We start from the raw sequence: 19074 nt of genomic DNA, 5'->3' as shown, positions 1-19074 counted from the left end.
TCTTAGTACTTCTCTCACCCAAGGATATTTAACTGCAGAGTACTTATAGGATTCGGTGCATTAGTGCTGGTATTATCGCACCCGTCCCATTTGCGCTACAAGTGTATCTGCCCCTTCTCCTTCCCTCCCCCCTCCCGTCATTTGTTTCGCTGTGCGCGTACACCTCACCTCTGCTTCTAGTTCTAATATCAAGCGAAATGCCTCAGCGCCTCGACTCATGCCCATATGAACGGATCACCTGCCGCACCTCTGTTTTCATTATTCTATTATGTAAGATATTCGTGATAACATTCTTATCATGTGATGGGCTTTAATAGAATGCATGAAAAATATTAAGCAAAATGCCCCGACGTCGTGACTCACCTTTGCGAATGAACTAGCAGATCGTCATTTCTGTCCTGCGTAATGTTCAACACGAGGACTTCCTAGGAGGTCACCCATCCTAATACTACTCTCGCCCAAAAACACTTAGCTGCGGAGTTATGATGAGATCTTGTGAATTAGTGCTGGTATGATCGCACTCATTCCATTACGCGCTGTAAATAGATATACACCTTCTATTTCCCTCTCCCCTCCGATCATTTTTTCCCTGTGCGCACACCTCGCACCTTTGCTTCTAATTCTAATATCAAGGGAAATGCTCCGGTGGCTCAGCTCGCACCCAGATAAATGGACCGTTCCCTACACCTCATTTTTTTTTTATTCTACTATCTAAGTTGCTCGTAATGACACTCTTATCACATGGTGGACTATAAGTGAATGCACAAAAAATATGAACCAAAATGCCATGGCGCCAAGACTCACGCTGGCGAATGAATCGGTGGACCGCATCTCCGGTTGTGCGTAATGTTTAACTCTCCATCCGAAAAAAGACAGGTGCAACACGAGGATTTAGTGGGATTCCAAGGACACTTAACTGCAGAGTTCGTATGGGATTCAGTGCATTAGTGCTGCACTGATCGGCCACGTCCCATTCCCCACTACAAATGCATGTGCAACTTCGGCTTCCCTCCCCCCTCCGATCATTTGTATTACTGTACACGCACACCTCATCTCTGTTTCTAGTTTTAATATCAAGCAAAATGCCCTAGCGCCTTGACTCACGCCTAGATGAACGGATCGCCCACTGCACTTCTATTTTTGTTGTTCTACTATGTGAGATACTCGTAATAACACCTTATCATATGGTGGGCTATAATTGAATGCACGAATAATATTAAGCAAAATGCCCCGGCACCGTCACTCACGTTTACGAATGAATCGGTAGACTGTCGCTCCGGTCCTGCGTAACGTTTAACGCCCTGTCTGCGAAAAGAATGGTACAACATGAGGACTTCCCAAGAGGCGTACGCCTCACCTCTGCTTCTAGTTCTAATATCAAGCGAAATGCCCCAGCGCCTCGACTCATGCCCATATGAACGGATCACCTGCCGCACCTCTGTTTTCATTATTCTATTATGTAAGATATTCGTGATAATATTCTTATCATGTGATGGGCTTTAATAGAATGCATGAAAAATATTAAGCAAAATGCCCCGACGTCGTGACTCACCTTTGCGAATGAACTAGCGGATCGTCATTTCTGTCCTGCATAATGTTCAACACGAGGACTTCCTAGGAGGTCACCCATCCTAATACTACTCTCGCCCAAAAACACTTAGCTGCGGAGTTATGATGAGATCTTGTGAATTAGTGCTTGTATGATTGCACCCGTTCTAATTTACGCCGCAAATACATATATCCCTTCTCCTACCCTTTCCCCTCCCATCATTTGTTTCACTATGAGCGCAACTCACCTCTGCTTCTAGTTCTAATATCAAGCAAAATGCCCTAGTGCCTTGACTCATGTCCATATAAACGGATCACCCGTAGCACCTCGTTTTTTGTTGTTCTACTATGTATGATACTTGCAATGATACTCTTATCACGTTATGAGCTTTAATTGAATATGCAAAAAATATTAAGCAAAATTTCCTGGTGCCGTGACTCTCATTTGCGAATGAACCGGCAGACCATCGCTCCAGTCCCATGTAATGTTTAACAGCTCGTGTTCCAAAAGAAGGGAGCAACACGAGGACTTCCAGGGAGGCCACCCATCTTAGTACTACTCTCGCCCAAACACGCTTAACTGCGAAGTTTTGATGGGATCTGGTGAACTAGAGTTGGTACGATCGCACTCGTTCTAGCTTGCGCCGCAAATACATATACCCCTTCTCCTTTCCTCTCCCCTCCCATCATTTGTTTCGTTGTGTGCGTACCTCACCTGTGCTTTTAAGTCTAATATCAAGCGAAATATCGGTACCTCAACTCATGCCCATATTAACGGACTGCCACCGCACCTCATTTTTTGTTGTTCTACTATGTAAGATACTCGAAATGACATTCTTATCACGTGATGGGCTTTAATTGAATGCGTGAAAAATATTAAGAAAAATACCCTGGCACCATGACTCACGCTTGCGAATGAATCGGCAAACTATTGCTCAAGTCCTGCGTAACATTTAGTACCCCATTTGTAAAAAGAATGGTGTAACACGAGGACTTCCCAGAAGGTCACTCACCTTAGTACTACTCTCCGCCAAACATGCTTAACTGCGAAGCTCTGACATGATCCAGGAAAATAGTGCTGGTATGATCGCACATGTTCTAATTTATACTGCAAATACATATTCCCCTTCTCCTTCCCTTTCCCCTCCCATCATATTTTTTGCGGTGTGCGTACCTCACCTCTGCTTCTAGTTTTATTATCAAGTGAAATGCTCTAGTGCCTCGACTCATGCCCATATAAACGGATTGCCTGCCGTACTTCGTTTTTTTTCTTACTATGTAAGATACTCATAATGACACTCTTATCACGTGATAGGCTTTAATTAAAAGCGCAAAAAAAATTAAACAAAATGCCCTGGCATCGTGACTCACGTTTGTGAATGAACCGGCGGACTGTCGCTCCAGGCCCTTGTAACGTTTAACGCTCTATCTGCAAAAAGAAGCGTGCAACATGAGGACTTCCTAGGAGGTCAACCATCCTAGTACTACTCTTGTCTAAGCACATTTAACTGCGAAATTCTGATGGGATTCGGTGAACTAGTACTGGTATGATCGCTTCCATTCTAGTTTACGCTGCAAAAACATATACCCCTTCTCCTCCCCCCCCCCCCCCCCCCCCGTCATTTGTTTTACAGTGCGCGCACCTCACCTCATCTTCTAATTCTAATATCAAGTGAAATGCTCCCCGCCACGACTCATGCCCATATGAACGGATCACACCGCAACTTGTTTTTCATTTTTTTACTATGTAAGATGCTCGCAAGGATACTCTTATCACGTGGTGGACTATAAATGAATGCACGAAAAATATTAAGCAAAATAGCCTGACAACGTGACTAACGTTTGCGAATGAACCGACGGACTGTGGTTCTGGTCGTGCATAACTGTTTATTGTCTCATGTGCAAAAAACCAGGTGCAACACGAGGACTTTTCAAGAAGTCAATCATCTTAGTACTACTCTCACCAAAGACACTTAACTGCAGAGTTCTTATGGAATTCGGTGCATTAGTGGTGGTCTGATCGCACCCGTCCCATTCCACGCTACAAATGCATGTGTCCCTTCTCCTTCCCTCCTCCCTCCCATCATTTGTTTAGCTGTACGTGCATACCTCACCTCTGCTTCTAGTTCTAATATCAAGCAAAATACCCCGGCGCCTCGACTCATGCCCATATGAACGGATCGCCTACCACACCTCTGTTTTCGTTGTTTTAATATGTAAGATACTCGCAATAACACTCTTATCACGTGATGGGCACTAATTGAATGCACGAAAATATTAAGCAAAATGCCCCGGTGCCTTGACTCATGTTTGTAAATGAACCTGCAGACCATCGCTTCGGTCCTACGTAACGTTTGTCCTGTCTTAAAAAAAAGGTGCAACACGAAGACTTCCCAAGAGGTCACCCATCTTAGTACTACTCTCCCCCAAAAATATTTAACTATGGAGTTCTGATGGGATCCGATGAACTAGTGCTGGTATGATCGCATCCATTCTAGTTTGCGTTGCAAATACATATACCTCTGCTCCTTCCCTCTCCCCTCCCATCATTTGTTTCGCTGTGTGCGCACCTCACCTCTGCTTCTAATTCTAATATCAAGCAAAATGCCCTAGCATCTCGACTCATGCCCATATAAACGGATCCCCGCCGCACCTCATTTTTCATTGTTCTGTTATTTAAGATGCTCGCAATGACACTCTTATCACGTGATGGGCTTTAATTGAATGTGCAAAAAATATTAAGCAAAATGCTCCAGCGTTGTGACTCACATTTGCGAATGAACTGGTAAACCGTCACGCACAAAGAAACAAATGACGGAAGGGGGGAGGGAAGGAGAAGGAGTGTATGTATTTGCAGCGCAGAATGAAACAATTGCGATCATACCATCACTAATTCACCGGATCAAATAAGAACTCCAGAGTTAAGTGTGCTTGGACAAGAGTAGTACTAGGATGGGTGACCTCCTGAGAAGTCCTCGTGTTTCACCCATTTTTTTGCAGACGGGGCATCAAACATTCAACTAGACCAGACCGATGGTCCGCCGGTTACTTTGTAAATGTGAGTCACGGCACTGGAGAATTTTTCTTAATATTTTTCCATCATTCAATTAAAGCCCATCACGTGATGAGAGTATCATTACGAGTATCTTAAATAGTAGAACAACAAAAAATAAGAGGCGGCGGACGATGTGTTCATATGGGCATGAGTCGAGATGGGTCGTTCGACGTCACGCACAATTGAAACTATGGTCCACTAGTTTATTCGTAAATGTGAGTCACGACACCAGAGCATTTTACTTGATATTAGAACGAGAAGGAGAGGTGCAGTGTGTACACAGAAGGAAACAAATGACGGGAAAGGGGAGGGAAGGAGAATGAGTGTATGCATTTGGAGCGCAGAATGAAACAGGTGCCATCCATCACTAATTCACCGGATCCCATCACAACTCCGCAGTTAAAAGTGCTTGGGCGAGTGTAGTACTAGAAGTGGTGACCTTCAGGGAAGTCCTCGTGTTGCACCCTTTTTTTTGCAGATGGGGAGTCAAATATTCAATTGGACCAGAGTGATGGTCCGCCGGTTCATTTACAAACGTGAGTCACGGCACCAGAGCATTTTTTTTAATATTTTTCCAGCATTCAATTAAAGCTTATCACATGATGAGTGTGTCATTGCGAGCATCTTAAATAGTAGAACAACAAAAAACGAGAGGCGGCGAGCGATCCGTTCATATGGGCTTGAGTCGAGATAGGTTGTTCGACATTAGGCGCGACTGGAACTATGGTCCACTAGTTTATTCGCAAATGTGAGTCACGGCACCAGGGCAATTTACTTGATATTAGAACAAAAATGAGAGGTGTAGTGTGCACGCACAAGGAAACAAATGAAGGGAGGGGGGAGGGAAGGAGAAGGAGTGTATGTATTTGGAGCGCAGAATGAAACAAGTACCATTATACCAACACTAATTCACCGGATCCCATCACAACTCCGCAGTTAAATGTGCTTGGGCGAGTGTAGTACTAGAAGTGGTGACCTCTAAGGAAGTCCTTATATCGCACATATTTTTTTTAAATGGGGCGTTCGACGTTATGTGCGGCTAGAACTATAATCCGCTGGTTTATTCGCAAATGTGAGTCATGGGGCCGAGGCATTTTACTTGATAATAGAACGAGAAGAAGAGGTGCAGTATGCACGCACAAGGAAACAAATGACGGGAGGGGGGAGGGAAGGAGATGGAGTGTATGTATTTGCAGCGCGAAATGAAACAGGTGCGATCATACCAGTACTAATGCACTGGATCCCATCATAACTCCACAATTAAGTGTGCTTGTGTGAGAGTTGTACTAGGATGGGTGGCTTCCTTGGAAGTCCTCTGTTGTACCCATTTTTTTGCAGATGGGTCATTCGACATTACGCACGACTAGAACTATGGTCCTCTGGTTTTCTAACAAATGTGAGTCACGACGTCGGGGCATTTAACTTGATATTAGAACGAGAAGGAGAGGTGCAGTGTGCACGCACATGGAAACAAATCACAGGAGGGGGGAGGGAAGGAGAATGAGTGTATGTATTTGTAGCGCGAAATAAAACATTTGCGATCATACCATCACTAATTCACCGGATCCATTCAGAATTACGGAGTTAAGTGTGCTTGGGCGAGAGTAGTACTAGGATGGGTGACCTCCTAGAAAGTCTTCGTGTTTCATCCATTTTTTTGTAGATGGATCTTTCGACGTTACGCGCGACTGAAACTATTGTCCGCTAGTTTATTCGCAAATGTGAAACAAGGTGCCGGGGAATTTTACTTGATATTAGAATGAGAATGAGATGTGCAGTGTGCATGCACAATGAAACAAATGACGGTAGGGGGGAGGGAATGAGAAAGAGTGTATGTATTTGCAGCGCGAAATGAAAGATGTGCGATCATACCACCACTAATGCACCGAATCCCATTAGAACTATGCAATTAAGTGTGCTTGGGCGAGAGTGGTACTTAGATGGGTGACCTCCTGTGAAGTACTCGTGTTGCACCCATTTTTTTGTAGATGGGTCGTTCGACGTTAGCAAGACTTGAACTATGGTTCGCTGGTTTATTCACAAATGTGAGTCACGGCGCCGAAAAATTTTACTTGATATTAGAACAAGAAGGTGAGGTGCAGTGTGCACGCACAAGGAAACAAATGACGGGAGGGGGGAGGGAAGGAGAAGGAGTGTATGTATTTGGAGTGCAGAATGAAACTGATGACATTATACCATCACTAATTCACCGGATCCCATCACAACTCCGCAGTAAAATGTGCTTGGGCGAGTGTAGTAGTAGAAGTGGTGACCTCCAGTGAAGTCCTCGTGTTGCACCCTTCTTTTTGCAGAAGGGGCGTCAAACATTCAACTGGACCGGAACGATTGTCTGCCAGTTCATTTGCAAACGTGAGTCACGGCACCAGAGCATTTTTCTTAATATTTTTTCAGCATTCAATTAAAGCTAATCACGTGATGAGAGTGTCACTGCGAGAATCTTAAATAGTAGAACAATAAAAAATGAGAGGCGGCGGGTGATCCATTCATATGGGCATGAGTCGAGATGGGTGTTCGACGTTACGTGCGACTGAAACTATCGTCCGCTGGTTTATTCGCAAATGTGAGTCACGGTGCAGGGGAATTTTACTTTATATTAGAACGAGAAGGAGAGGTGCAATGTGCACGCACAAGGAAACAAATGACGGGAGGGGGGAGGGAAGGAGGAGTGTATGTATTTGGAGCGCAGAATGAAACAGGTACCATTATACCATCACTAATTCACCAGATCCCATCACAACTCCGCAGCTAAATGTGCTTGGGCGAGTGTAGTACTAGAAGTGGTGACCTCGTGGGAAGTCCTTATGTTGCACCTATTTTTTTCAGATGGGGCGTTCGACGTTACGCGCGGCTAGAACTATGGTCCGCTGGTTTATTCGTAAATGTAAGTCACGGGGCCGAGGCATTTTACTTGATATTAGAACGAGAATGAGAGGTGCAGTGTGCACGCACAAGAAAACAAATGAAGGGAGGGGGGAGGGAAGGAGATAGAGTGTATGTATTTACAGCGTAAAATGAAATAAGTGTGATCATACCAGTACTAATGCACCGGATCCCATTAGAACTCCGCAGTTAAGTGTGCTTGGATGAGAGTAGTACTAGGATGGGTGACCTCTTTGGAAGTCCTCCTGTTGCACCCATTTTTTTGTTAATGGGTAATTTGACGTTACGCGCGACTGGAACTATGGTCCGCTGGTTTATTCACAAACGTGAGTCACGGCGCCGGGACATTTAACTTGATATTAGAACGAGAAGGAGAGGTGCAGTGTGCACGCACAAGGAAACAAATGACGAGAGGGGGGAGGGAAGGAGAAGGAGTGTATGTATTTGCAGCGCGACCTGGAACAGGTGTGATCATACTAGCACTAATGCATCGGATCCCATCAGAAATTCATAGTTAAGTGTGCTTGAGCGAGAGTAGTACTAGGATGGGTGACCTCCTAGGTAGTTCTCGTGTTGTACTCATTTTTTGCAGATGGGTCCTTCGACATTACGAGCGACTGGAACTATGCCCCGCTGGTTTATTCACAAATGTGAGTCATGGCGCCGGGACATTTTACTTGATATTAGAATGAAAATGAGAGGTGTAGTGTGCACGCAAAAGGAAACAAATGATGGGATGAGGGAGGGAGGAGAAGGAGTGTATGTATTTACAGTGCAGAAAAAAAAGGTGCGATCAAACCAGCACTAATGCACTGGATCCCATCAGAACTCGGTAAAAAAATGTGCTGGGGTGAGAGTAGTACTAGGATGGTAATCTCCTTGATAGTTCTAGTTTTGCAACCTTCTTTTTACAGACGGGGCGTTAAACATTCAACTGGACCGAAGCGATAGTCCGCCAGTTTATTTGCAAACGTAAGTCACGGCATCGGAGAATTTTTTTTAAAATTTTTCTAGCATTATATTAAAGCCCATCACGTGATGAGAGTGTCATTGTGAGCATCTTTAATCACAGAACAAGAAAAAATGAGAGGCAGCGGGCGATCCATTCATATGGGCATGAGTTGAGATGGGTCGTTCGACGTTATGCACGGCTGAAACTATGGTCTGCTAGTTTATTCGCAAATGTGAGTTACGGCGCCGAGACATTTTACTTGATATTAGAACGAGAAGCAGAGGTGCAGTGTGCACGCACAAGGAAACAAATGATGGGAGGGGGGGAGGGAAGGTGAAGGAGTGTATGTATTTGCAGCGTAGAATAAAAGAGGTGAGATCATACCAGCACTAATGCACCGGATCCCTTCTGAAATCTGCAGTTAAGTGTGCTTGGGTGAGAGTTGTACTAGAATGGGTGACCTCCTGGCAAGTATTCGTGTTGCACACATTTTTTTGCAGATGGGACGTTCGACGTTACGCGCGACTGGAACTATTGTCTGCTGGTTTAATCGCAAATCAGAGTCACAGCGCCGATGCATTTTACTTGGTATTAAAACGTTAATGAGAGGTGCAGTGTACACGCACAAGGAAACAATTGACGGGAGGTGGGAGGGAATGATAAGAAGTGTATTTATTTACAGCGCGGAATGAAATAGGTGCGATCATACCAGCACTAATTCACCGAATCTCATCAGAACTCTGCATTTAAGTTTACTTAGGCGAGAGTAGTTCTAGGATGGGTGACCTCCTCGGAAGTACTCGTGTTGGACCCATTTTTTTGCAGATGAATCGCTCGACGTTACGCGCGACTGGAACTATGGCCCGCTGGTTTATTCACAAATGTGAGTCACTGCGCCGAGGCATTTTACTTTATATTAGATGGAGAAGGAGAGGTGCAGTGTGCACGCACAAGGAAACAAATGATAGGAAAGGGGAGGGAAGGAGAAGGAGTGTATGTATTTGCAGCGCGGAATGAAAGATGTGCGATCATAGCAGCACTAATGCACCGGATCCCATCAGAACTCTGCAGTTAAGTATGCTTGGGAGAGAGTAGTACTAGGATGGGTGACCTCCTGGGATGTCCTCGTGTTGCAACTATTTTTTTTGCAGATGGGTCGTTCGAAGTTACGCGTGACAGAAACTATGGTCCGCTGGTTTATTCGCAAATGTGAGTCAAGCCGCTAGGGCATTTTACTTGATATTAAAACAAGAAGGAGAGGTGCAGTGTGAACGCACAAGGAAACAAATGACAGGAGGGGGGGTAGAAGGAGAATGAGTGTATGTATTTGCAGCGCATAATGAAACAGGTGCGAACATACCAGGACTAATGCATCGGATCCTATAAGAACTCCGCAATTAAGTATGCTTGGGTGAGTGTAGTACTAGGATGGGTGACCACCTTGGAAGTCCTCATTTTGCACCAATTTTTTTATAGATGGGTCATTTGACGTTACGCACAACTGGAATTATGGTCCGCTGGTTTATTCGCAAATGTGAGTCATTGCGCTGAGGCATTTTACTTGATATTAGAATGAGAAACAGAGTTGCAGTGTGCACGCACAAGGAAACAAATGACGGGAGGGGGGAGCGAAGGAGAAGAAGTGTACGTAATTACAGCGCAGAATGAAACAGGTACCATCATACCATCACTAATTTATCGGATCTAATTAGAACTCCGCAGTTAAATGTGCTTGGACGAGTATAGTACTAGGAGTGGTGACCCCCTGGGAAGTCCTCGTGTTGCAACAATTTTTTTACTGATGGGTCGTTCGATGTTATACGTGACTTGAACTATAGTCTGCTGGTTTATTCGCAAATGTGAGTCACGACGCCGAAGCATTTTACTTGATATTAGAACGAGAAGGAGAGGTACAATGTGCACGCACAAGGAAACAAATGACGGGAGGGGGGAAGGAAGGAGGAGTGTATGTATTTGCAGCACGGAATGAAACAGGTGCCATTATACCAACACTAATTCACCAGATCCCATAAAAACTCCGCAGTTAAATGTCCTTGAGCGAGTGTAGTACTAGGATGGGTGACCTCCTTGGAAGTCCTCGTCTTGCACCCACTTTTTGGCAGATGGGTAGTTCGACGTTACTCGCGACTGGAGCTATGGTCTGCTGATTTATTCGCAAATGTGAGTCACGCCGCTGGACATTTTAATTGATATTAGAACGAGAAGGAGAGGTGCAGTGTGTACGCACAAGGAAACAAATTACGAGAGGGGGGAGGGAAGGAGAAGGAGTGTATATATTTACGATGGGGAAGCAAACAGGTGCGATCATACCAGCACTAATGCAACGGATCCCATCAGAACTCTGCTGTTAAGTGTGCTTGGGCGAGAGTAGTACTAGGATGGGTGACATCTTGGAAAGTTCTCGTGTTTCACCTATTTTTTTGTAAATGTGTCGTTCGACGTTACACGCGACTAGAATTATGGTCTTTTGGTTTATTCGTAAATATTAGTCACGGCACTGGGGTATTTTACTTAATATTAGAACGAGAATGAGAGGTGCAGTGTGCACGCATAAGGAAAGAAATGACGGGAAGGGAGAGGGAAAGAGAACGAGTGTATGTATTTGTAGCGTGGAATGAAAGATGTGCAATCATAGCAGCACTAATGCACCGGATCCCATCAGAACTCCACAATTAAGTTTGCTTGGCTGAGAGTAGTACTAGGATGGGTGACCTCCTTGGAAGTTCTCGTGTTGCACCCATTTTTTTTCAGATGGGTCGTTTGACGTTACGCGTGACTGGAACTATGGTCCGCTGGTTTATACGCAAATGTTAGTCACAGCGCCAGGGTATTTTAATTGATATTAGAATGAGAAGGATAGGTGCAGTGTGCACGCACAAGGAAACAATTGACGGGAGGGGGGAGGGAAGGAGAAGGAGTGTATGTATTTGCAGCGCGAAAGTAAACAGGTGCGATCATTCCAGCACTAATGGACTGGATCGCATCAGAACTCTGCAGTTAAATATGCTTGGGCGAGAGTAGTACTAGGATGGGTGACCTCCTTGGAAATCCTCGTGTTGCACCCATTTTTTGGCAGATGGGTAGTTCGACGTTACGCGCGACTGGAACTATGGTCCGCTGGTTTATTTACAAATGTGAGTCATGCCGCTGGGGCATTTTAATTGATATTAGAACGAGAAAGAGAGGTGCAGTGTGCACGCACAAGGAAATAAATTACGGGAGGGGGGAGGGAAGGAGAAGGAGTGTATGTATTTGCAGTGCGGAAGCAAACGGGTGTGATCATACTTGCACTAATGCAACGGATCCCATCAGAACACCGCTGTTAAGTGTGCTTGGGCGAGAGTAGTTCTAGGATGGGTGACATCTTGGAAAGTTCTCGTGTTTCACCTATTCTTTTACAAATGTGTCGTTCGACGTTACACGCGACTGGAATTATGGTCTGCTGGTTTATTCATAAAAGTGAGTCACGGCGCTGGGGTATTTTACGTGATATTAGAAGGAGAATTAAAGGTGCAGTGTGCACGGCCAAGGAAAAACATGGGGGGTGGGGGGAGGGAGGAGGGAAGGAGAAGGAGTGTATGTATTTGCAGCGCGGAATGAAATTGGTGCGATCATACCAGCACTAACTCACTGGATCCCATCAGAACTCCACAGTTAAGTGAGCTTGGGCAATAATAGTAATAGGTTGGGTGACCTCCTTTGAAATCCTCGTGTTCCACCTATTTTTTTGTAGATTGGTCGTTCGACATTACGCGCGACTAGATCTATGGTCTACTCGTTTATTCGCAAATGTGAGTCACGGCGCTTAGGTATTTTACCTGATATTAGAATAAGAAGGAGGGGTGCAGTATGCACGTATAAGGAAACAAATAATGGGAGGGGGGAGGGAATGAGAAGGAGTCTATGTATTTGAAGCGCGGAATAAAACAGGTGCGATCATACCAGCACTAATGTACTAGATCCCATCAGAACTCCGCATTTAAGTTTGCTTGGGCAAGAGTAGTACAAGGATGGGTGACCTCCTCGAAAGTACTCGTGTTGCACCCATTTTTTTGGAGATGGGTCGCTCGACGCTACGCGCGACTTGAACTATGGTCCGTTGGTTTATTCACAAATGTGTGTCACGGCGTAAGGGTATTTTACTTGATATTAAAAGGAGAATGAGAGGTGCAGTGTGCACGCACAAGGAAACAAATGACGAGATGGGGGAGGGAAGGAGAAGGAGTGTATGTATTTGCAGCGCGGAATGAAACAGGTGCGATCATACCAGCACTAATGCGCCAGATCCCATTAGAACTCAGCAGTTAAGTTTGCTTGGGTGAGAGTGGTACTAGGATGGGTGACCTCCTGGGAAGTCCTCCTGTTGCACCAATTTTTTTACAGATGGGTTGTTAGACGTTACGCGCGACTAGAACTATTATCCACTGGTTTATTCGCAAATGTTGGTCACGGCTCCTGGGCATTTTACTTGATATTAGAACGAGAATGAGAGGTGCAGTGTGCACGCACAAGAAAACAAATGACGGGAGGGGGGAGGGAAAGAGGAGTGTATGTATTTACAGCGGGGAATGAAATAGGTGCAATTATACCATTACTATTTCACCGGATCCCATCAAAACTCCACAGTTAAGTTTGCTTGGACGAGAGTTGTATTAGAAGGGGTGACCTCCTTGAAAGTCCTCGTGTTGCACCAATTTTTTTTGCAGATGGGTCGTTCGACGTTACACGCGACTAGAACTATTGCCCGCTTGTTTATTCGCAAATGTGAGTTACGGCACCGAGGCATTTTACTTGATATTAGAATGAGAATGAGAGGTGCAGTGTGCATGCACAAGGAAACTAATGATGGGAGGGGGGAGAGAAGGAGAAGGAGTGTATGAATTTGCAGCGTGGAATGAATCAAGTGCCATCATACCAGCACTAATGCACCGGATTCCATTAGAACTCCATAGTTAAGTGTGTTTGGGCGAAAGCAGTACTAAAATAGGTGACCTCCTGGGAAGTTCTCGTGTTGCACCTGTCTTTTTTTTAATATTTTTCGTGCATCCATTTATAGTTCACCACGTGATAAGAGTGTCATTACGAGCATCGTAAATAATAGAAAAAATAAGACAGAGGTGCGACGGTCAGTCCGTTCATCTGGGCGTGAGTTGAGGCAACAAGACATTTTTCTTGATATTACAACTAGAAGTAGAGGTGCGGTGTCCACACAGAGGGAAACAAATAAAGGGAGGGGAGAGGGAAAGAGAAGGGGTATATATATTTGAAGTGAAGAATAGGACGGGTGGTATCATACTAGCACTAATGCATCGTATCCCATCATAATCTATAGTTAAGTGTTTTTGGGCGAGAGTAGGACTAGGATGAGTGATCTCATGGGAAGTGCTTGTGTTACACCCATCTTTTTGCAGACAGGGCATCAAACGTGACGCACGACCGGAGCCATAGTCCGCTGGTTCATTTGCCGGCGTGAGTCGCCGCGCCGGAGAATTTTGCTTACTTTTTTTTGTGCACTCATTTATAGTCCACCACGTGATAAGAGAGTCATTACGAGCATCTTACCTAGTAGAACAATGAAAAAAAAATGTGTGGCGGGTTGTCCTTTAATCTGGGCATAAGTCGAGGCGCTGGGGCATTTTACTTGATATTAGAACTAGAAACAGAGATGCAGTGTGCGCGCACAGCGAAAAAAATGACAGGAGAGGGGAGGAAAGGAGAATGGGTATATGTATTTGTAATGCAGAATGGAAGGGGTGCGTTCATATCAGCACTAATGCACCGGATCCCATCGAACTATGCAGTTAAGCATGCTTGGGCGAGAGTAGTACTAGGATCAGTAACCTCCTGAGAAGTCCTCATCTTGCACTATCTTTTTGCAAATAGGGCGTAAAACGATACATGTGATCGGAGCCACAATCCTCTTGCGTGAGTCTCGTCGCCAGAAAATTTTGCTTACTATTTTTTTGTGCATTCATTTATAGTCTACCACGTGATAAGAGTGTCATTCGAGCATCTAACATAATAGAATAAAGAAAAATGAGGTACGGCGGTTGGTCCTTTCTTCTGGCGTGAGTCGAGGTGTCGAGGCATTTTGCTTGATATTAGAACTATAAACAGAGGTGCAGTGTGCGCGCACAGCGAAAAAAGTGACGGGTAGGGGGAGGGAAGGAGAAGGGGTATATGTATTTGCAGTGGGGAATAGAAGGGGTGCAATCATACTAGTATTAATACACCGGATCCCATCGAACTCCGTAGTTAAGCGTGCTTGGGCGAGAGTAGTACTAGGATGGGTGAACTCTTGAGAAGTTCTCTTGTTGCACCCGTCTTTTTGCAGACTGTGCGTTGAACGCTATGTGCGATCGGAGCCACAGTTCGCCGGCATGGGTAGCGACGTTGAAACATTTTGCTTTATACTTTACGTGTTCTTATTTGTAGTCCACCACGTGATAAGAGTCTCATTACGAGAGTCTTACATAGTAGAACAACAAAAAAAAAGAGCAGCAGGCCTCCGTTCTTCTAGGCGTGAGTCGAAGTGACATGGCATTTTGCTTTATAATACAACTAGAAGTAGAGATGCGGTATGGCTGCACAGCGAAATAAATGATGGGAGGGGGGAGAGATGGAGAAGGGCTATTTTTATTTGCAGTGGGGAATGAGACAGTTGCGATCAGACAAACACTAATGCACAGGATCCCATCAGAACTCTGTAGTCAAGCGTGCTTGGGCCAGATTAGTTCTAGAATGGGTGACCTCCTGGAAAGTTCTCGTGTTGAACCCATATTTTTTAGACGGGGTGTTAAACGTTAAGTGCGATCGGAGCCACATTCTGCCGGTGTGAGTCGCTGGGCCTGAAAATTTTGCTTAATATTTTTCGTGCATTCATTTATAGTCCACCACGTGATAAGAGTGTCATTACGAGTATCTTACATAGTATAACAATGAAAAATGAGGTACAGCGGGCGATCCATTCATCTGGGTATGAGTCGAGGTGTCGGGGTATTTCGCTTGATATTAGAACTAGAAACAGAGGTGTTGTATGTGCGTACAGCGAAACAAATGATGGGAGGGGTGAGGGAAAGAGAAGGGGTATATGTACTTGCAGCGTAGAATGGAAGGGGTGCGATCATACCTGCACTAATGCACTGGATCCCATCGAATTTCGTAGTTAAGTGTGCTTGGGCGGAAGTAGTACTAGGATGGGTGACCTCCTGGAAAGTTCTCATGTTCCACTAGTTTTTTTGCTGATGGGACGTTAAACATAATGCGCGATCAAAGCCATTGTCTCTAGTAGTGAGTCGCAACGCCAAGACATTTTTCTTAATATTTTTCGTGCATTCATTTATAGTTCGCCACGTGATAAGAGTGTCATTATGAGTATCTTACATAGTAGAATAACGAAAAACAAGGTGCAGGGGGCAGTCCGTTCATCAAGGCATGAGTCGAGGCGCCAGAGCATTTTGCTATATATTAGAACTATAGGCAGAGGTGCGGTGTTCGCGCATAGCCAAACAAATAACAGGGGGGAGGGAATGAGAAGGGGTATATGTATTTGTAGCGCAAAATAGAAGAGGTGCGATCATACTAGCACTAATGCACTGGATCCCATCGAACTCCGTAGTTAAGCATGCTTTGGTGAGAGTAGTACTAGGATGGGTGATCTTTTGGGAAATCCTCATATTGCGTCTGTCTTTTTACGGTTGGGGTATTAAACATTATGCGCAATAGGAGCCATAGTCCGCCGGTGCGAGTCGTGGCGGCAGAATATTTTACTTAATATTTTTCATGCATTCATTTATAGTCCACCACATGATAAGAGTGTCATTACGAGCATCTTACATAGTAGAACAATGAAAAATGAGGTACGACAGGCGGTCTGTTTATCTATGCATGAGCCGAGGTGCCCGGACATTTCGCTTGATATTAGAACTAGAAATAGAGGTGTAGTGTGCAAGCACAGCAAAACAAATGACAAGAAGGGGGAGGAAAGAAGAAGAGGTATATGTATTTGCAGCACGAAATAGAAGGGGTGCGATCATACCAACACTAATGCATCGGATCCTATCGAACTCTGCAGTTAAGCGTGCTCTGGTGAAAGCAGTATTAGGATGGGTGACCTCCTGCGAAGTCCTCCTGTTCCACCCGTCATTTTAGGGAGGGGGCGTTAAATCAGTCCGCTAGTGGTAGTCGCGGCATTGGGACATTTTACTTAATATTTTTCATGCATTCATTTATAGTCCATCACGAGATAAGAATGTCATTATGATTATCTTACATAGTAGAAGAATGAAAATAGAGTTGTGGCAAGCGGTCTTTTCATCTGGGCATGAGTCGAGATGCCTTGGCATTTCACTTGATATTAGAACTAGAAACAGAGGTGCGGTGTGCGCGCACAACAAAATAAATGATGAGAGGGGAGAGAGAAGGAGAAGTGGTATATGTATTTGCAAAGCAGAACGGAAGGGGTGCGATCATACCAGCACTAATGCATCGGATCCCATCGAACTTCGTAGTTAATTGTGCTTGGGCGAGAGTAGTACTAGGATGGGTGATCTCCTAAGAAGTTCTAATGTTGCACCCTTCTTTTTGCAGATCGGACGTTAAATTTTAGGCGGGACTAGAGCGAAAGTCGCCGATTAACTCGCAAACGTGAGTCACGACACCGGAGCATTTTGCTTAATATTATTTGTGCATTCAATTATTTCCCACCACGTGATAAGATTATTATTACGAGCATCTTACATAGTAGAACAACAAAAAGGTGATGCAGCGGGTGTTCCATTCATATAGACATGAGTCGAGGCACCAGGGCATTTCGCTTGATATTAGAACTTGAAGCAGAGGTGCGTTGCGCGCACAACAAAACAAATGACGGGAAGGCAGAGGGAAGGAGAAGGGATATATGTCTTTGCGGCACAAATTAGAAGGGTTGCGATCATACCAGCACTAGTTCACGGGATCCATCAGAACTCTACAGTTAAGCGTGCTTGGGTGAGAGTACTTCTACGTTGGGTGGCCTCTTGGGAAGCACTCGTGTTGCACCCTTTTTTTTGCAGACGGGGCGTTAAATATTACGCAGGACTGGAGCAAAAGTCCGCCTGTTCATTCGCAAACGTGAGTCACGGTGCCAGGGCATTTTGCTTAATACTTTTTGTGCATTCAATTAAATTCCATCACGTGATGAGAGTGTCATTGCGAGCATTTTAAATAGTAGAACAACAAAAAATGAGGTGCGGCGGGCGATCCGTCCATATGGGCATCAGTCGAGGAGCTAGGGCATTTCGCTCGATATTAGAACTAGAAGTAGAGATGAATTACGCGCACAACAAAACAAATGACGGGAAGGGAGAGGGAAGGAGAAGTGGTATATGTCTTTGTGGCACAAATTAGAAGGGGTGCGATCATACCAGCACTAGTTCACCGGATCCCATCAGAACTCCGCAGTCAAGTGTGTTTGGGCGAGAGTAGTACTAGGATGGGTGACATTCTGGGAAGTTCTTGTATTGCACCCTTCTTTCTACAGATGGGGTGTTAAATGTTACGTGAGACTAGAGCGATGGTTCGTCGGGGCATTTTGCTTAATATTTTTTGCATATTCAATTAAAACCAATCACGTGATAAGAGTGTCATTGCGAGCACCTTACATAATATAACAACAAAAAATGAGGTGCAGTGGGCGATCCGTTCATATGGGCATGAGTGGAGGCACCGGGGTATTTCGCTTAATATTAGAACTAGAAGAAGAGGTGAGGTGAGGTGCACGCACAGCGAATCAAATGATGGGAGGGGAGAGGGAAGGAGAAGGGGCATATGTATTTGAGACGCAAACAAAAAAGGGTGCGATCATACCAACACTAGTTCACCGGATCCCATCAGAACTCTGCAGTTATGCGCGCTTGGACGAGAGCAGTACTAGGATGGGTTACCACCTTGGAAGCTCTCAGCTCTCGTGTTGCATCCTTCTTTTTTCAGACTGGGTGTTAAACGTTACGCGGGACCAGAGCGACGGTCCACCGGTTCATTCACAAACGTGAGTCACGGCGTTGGGGCATTTTGTTTAATATTTTTTGCGCATTCAATTAAAGCCCATCATGTGATTAGAGTGTCTGTGAGCATATTACAAAGTAGAACAACAAAAAACGAGGTGCGGCGCTATCTGTTCATATGGGCATGAGTCGAGGCACTGGGGTATTTCGCTTGATATTAGAATTAGATGCAGAGGTGAGGTGCGCGCACAGCGAAACAAATGACGAGAGGGGAGAGGGAAGGAGAAGGGGTATATGTACTTGCGGTGCAAACTAGAACGGGTGGGATCATACGAGCACTAGCTCACGGATCCCATCTAAACTCCATAGTTAAGCATGCTTGGGCAAGAGTAGTACTAGGATGGGTGATCTCCTGGGAAGTTCTTGTGTTGCACCCTTCTTTTTGCAAATGGATCGCTCGACATTACGCGCGACTGGAACTATGGTCCACTGGTTTATTTGTAAATGTGAGTCAAGGCGCCGAGGTATTTTACCTGATATTAGAACGAGAAGAATAGGTGTAGTGCACGCACAAGGAAATAAATGACGGGAGGGTAGAGGGAAGGAGAAGGTGT

At 44.9% G+C, this 19074-nt stretch overlaps 14 pseudogenes; 13 read left to right on the top strand and 1 right to left on the bottom strand.

Moving 5' to 3' along the window:
• Positions 1-3920: 3920 nt before the first annotated feature.
• Positions 3921-4039, bottom strand: LOC148255086 (5S ribosomal RNA; annotated as a pseudogene).
• Positions 4040-6461: 2422 nt separating this feature from the next.
• LOC148255085 (5S ribosomal RNA) lies at positions 6462-6580 on the top strand (annotated as a pseudogene).
• Positions 6581-7642: 1062 nt separating this feature from the next.
• Positions 7643-7761, top strand: LOC148255084 (5S ribosomal RNA; annotated as a pseudogene).
• Positions 7762-9476: 1715 nt separating this feature from the next.
• Positions 9477-9595, top strand: LOC148255083 (5S ribosomal RNA; annotated as a pseudogene).
• A 207-nt stretch (positions 9596-9802) lies between these two features.
• On the top strand, positions 9803-9921 carry LOC148255082 (5S ribosomal RNA; annotated as a pseudogene).
• An 852-nt stretch (positions 9922-10773) lies between these two features.
• LOC148255081 (5S ribosomal RNA) lies at positions 10774-10892 on the top strand (annotated as a pseudogene).
• A 206-nt stretch (positions 10893-11098) lies between these two features.
• Positions 11099-11217, top strand: LOC148255080 (5S ribosomal RNA; annotated as a pseudogene).
• Positions 11218-11423: 206 nt separating this feature from the next.
• On the top strand, positions 11424-11542 carry LOC148255079 (5S ribosomal RNA; annotated as a pseudogene).
• Positions 11543-12730: 1188 nt separating this feature from the next.
• LOC148255078 (5S ribosomal RNA) lies at positions 12731-12849 on the top strand (annotated as a pseudogene).
• Positions 12850-13378: 529 nt separating this feature from the next.
• Positions 13379-13497, top strand: LOC148255077 (5S ribosomal RNA; annotated as a pseudogene).
• A 1185-nt stretch (positions 13498-14682) lies between these two features.
• LOC148255076 (5S ribosomal RNA) lies at positions 14683-14800 on the top strand (annotated as a pseudogene).
• Positions 14801-16045: 1245 nt separating this feature from the next.
• On the top strand, positions 16046-16163 carry LOC148255075 (5S ribosomal RNA; annotated as a pseudogene).
• A 774-nt stretch (positions 16164-16937) lies between these two features.
• LOC148255074 (5S ribosomal RNA) lies at positions 16938-17055 on the top strand (annotated as a pseudogene).
• An 812-nt stretch (positions 17056-17867) lies between these two features.
• Positions 17868-17986, top strand: LOC148255073 (5S ribosomal RNA; annotated as a pseudogene).
• Positions 17987-19074: the final 1088 nt, after the last annotated feature.

The sequence above is a fragment of the Carica papaya genome, chromosome 5 (assembly GCF_054855325.1).
Source record: "Carica papaya isolate Zhongbai chromosome 5, ASM5485532v1, whole genome shotgun sequence".
In the NCBI taxonomy this organism is placed as follows: domain Eukaryota; kingdom Viridiplantae; phylum Streptophyta; class Magnoliopsida; order Brassicales; family Caricaceae; genus Carica; species Carica papaya.
This window is presented reverse-complemented; position numbering and strand designations above follow the sequence as displayed.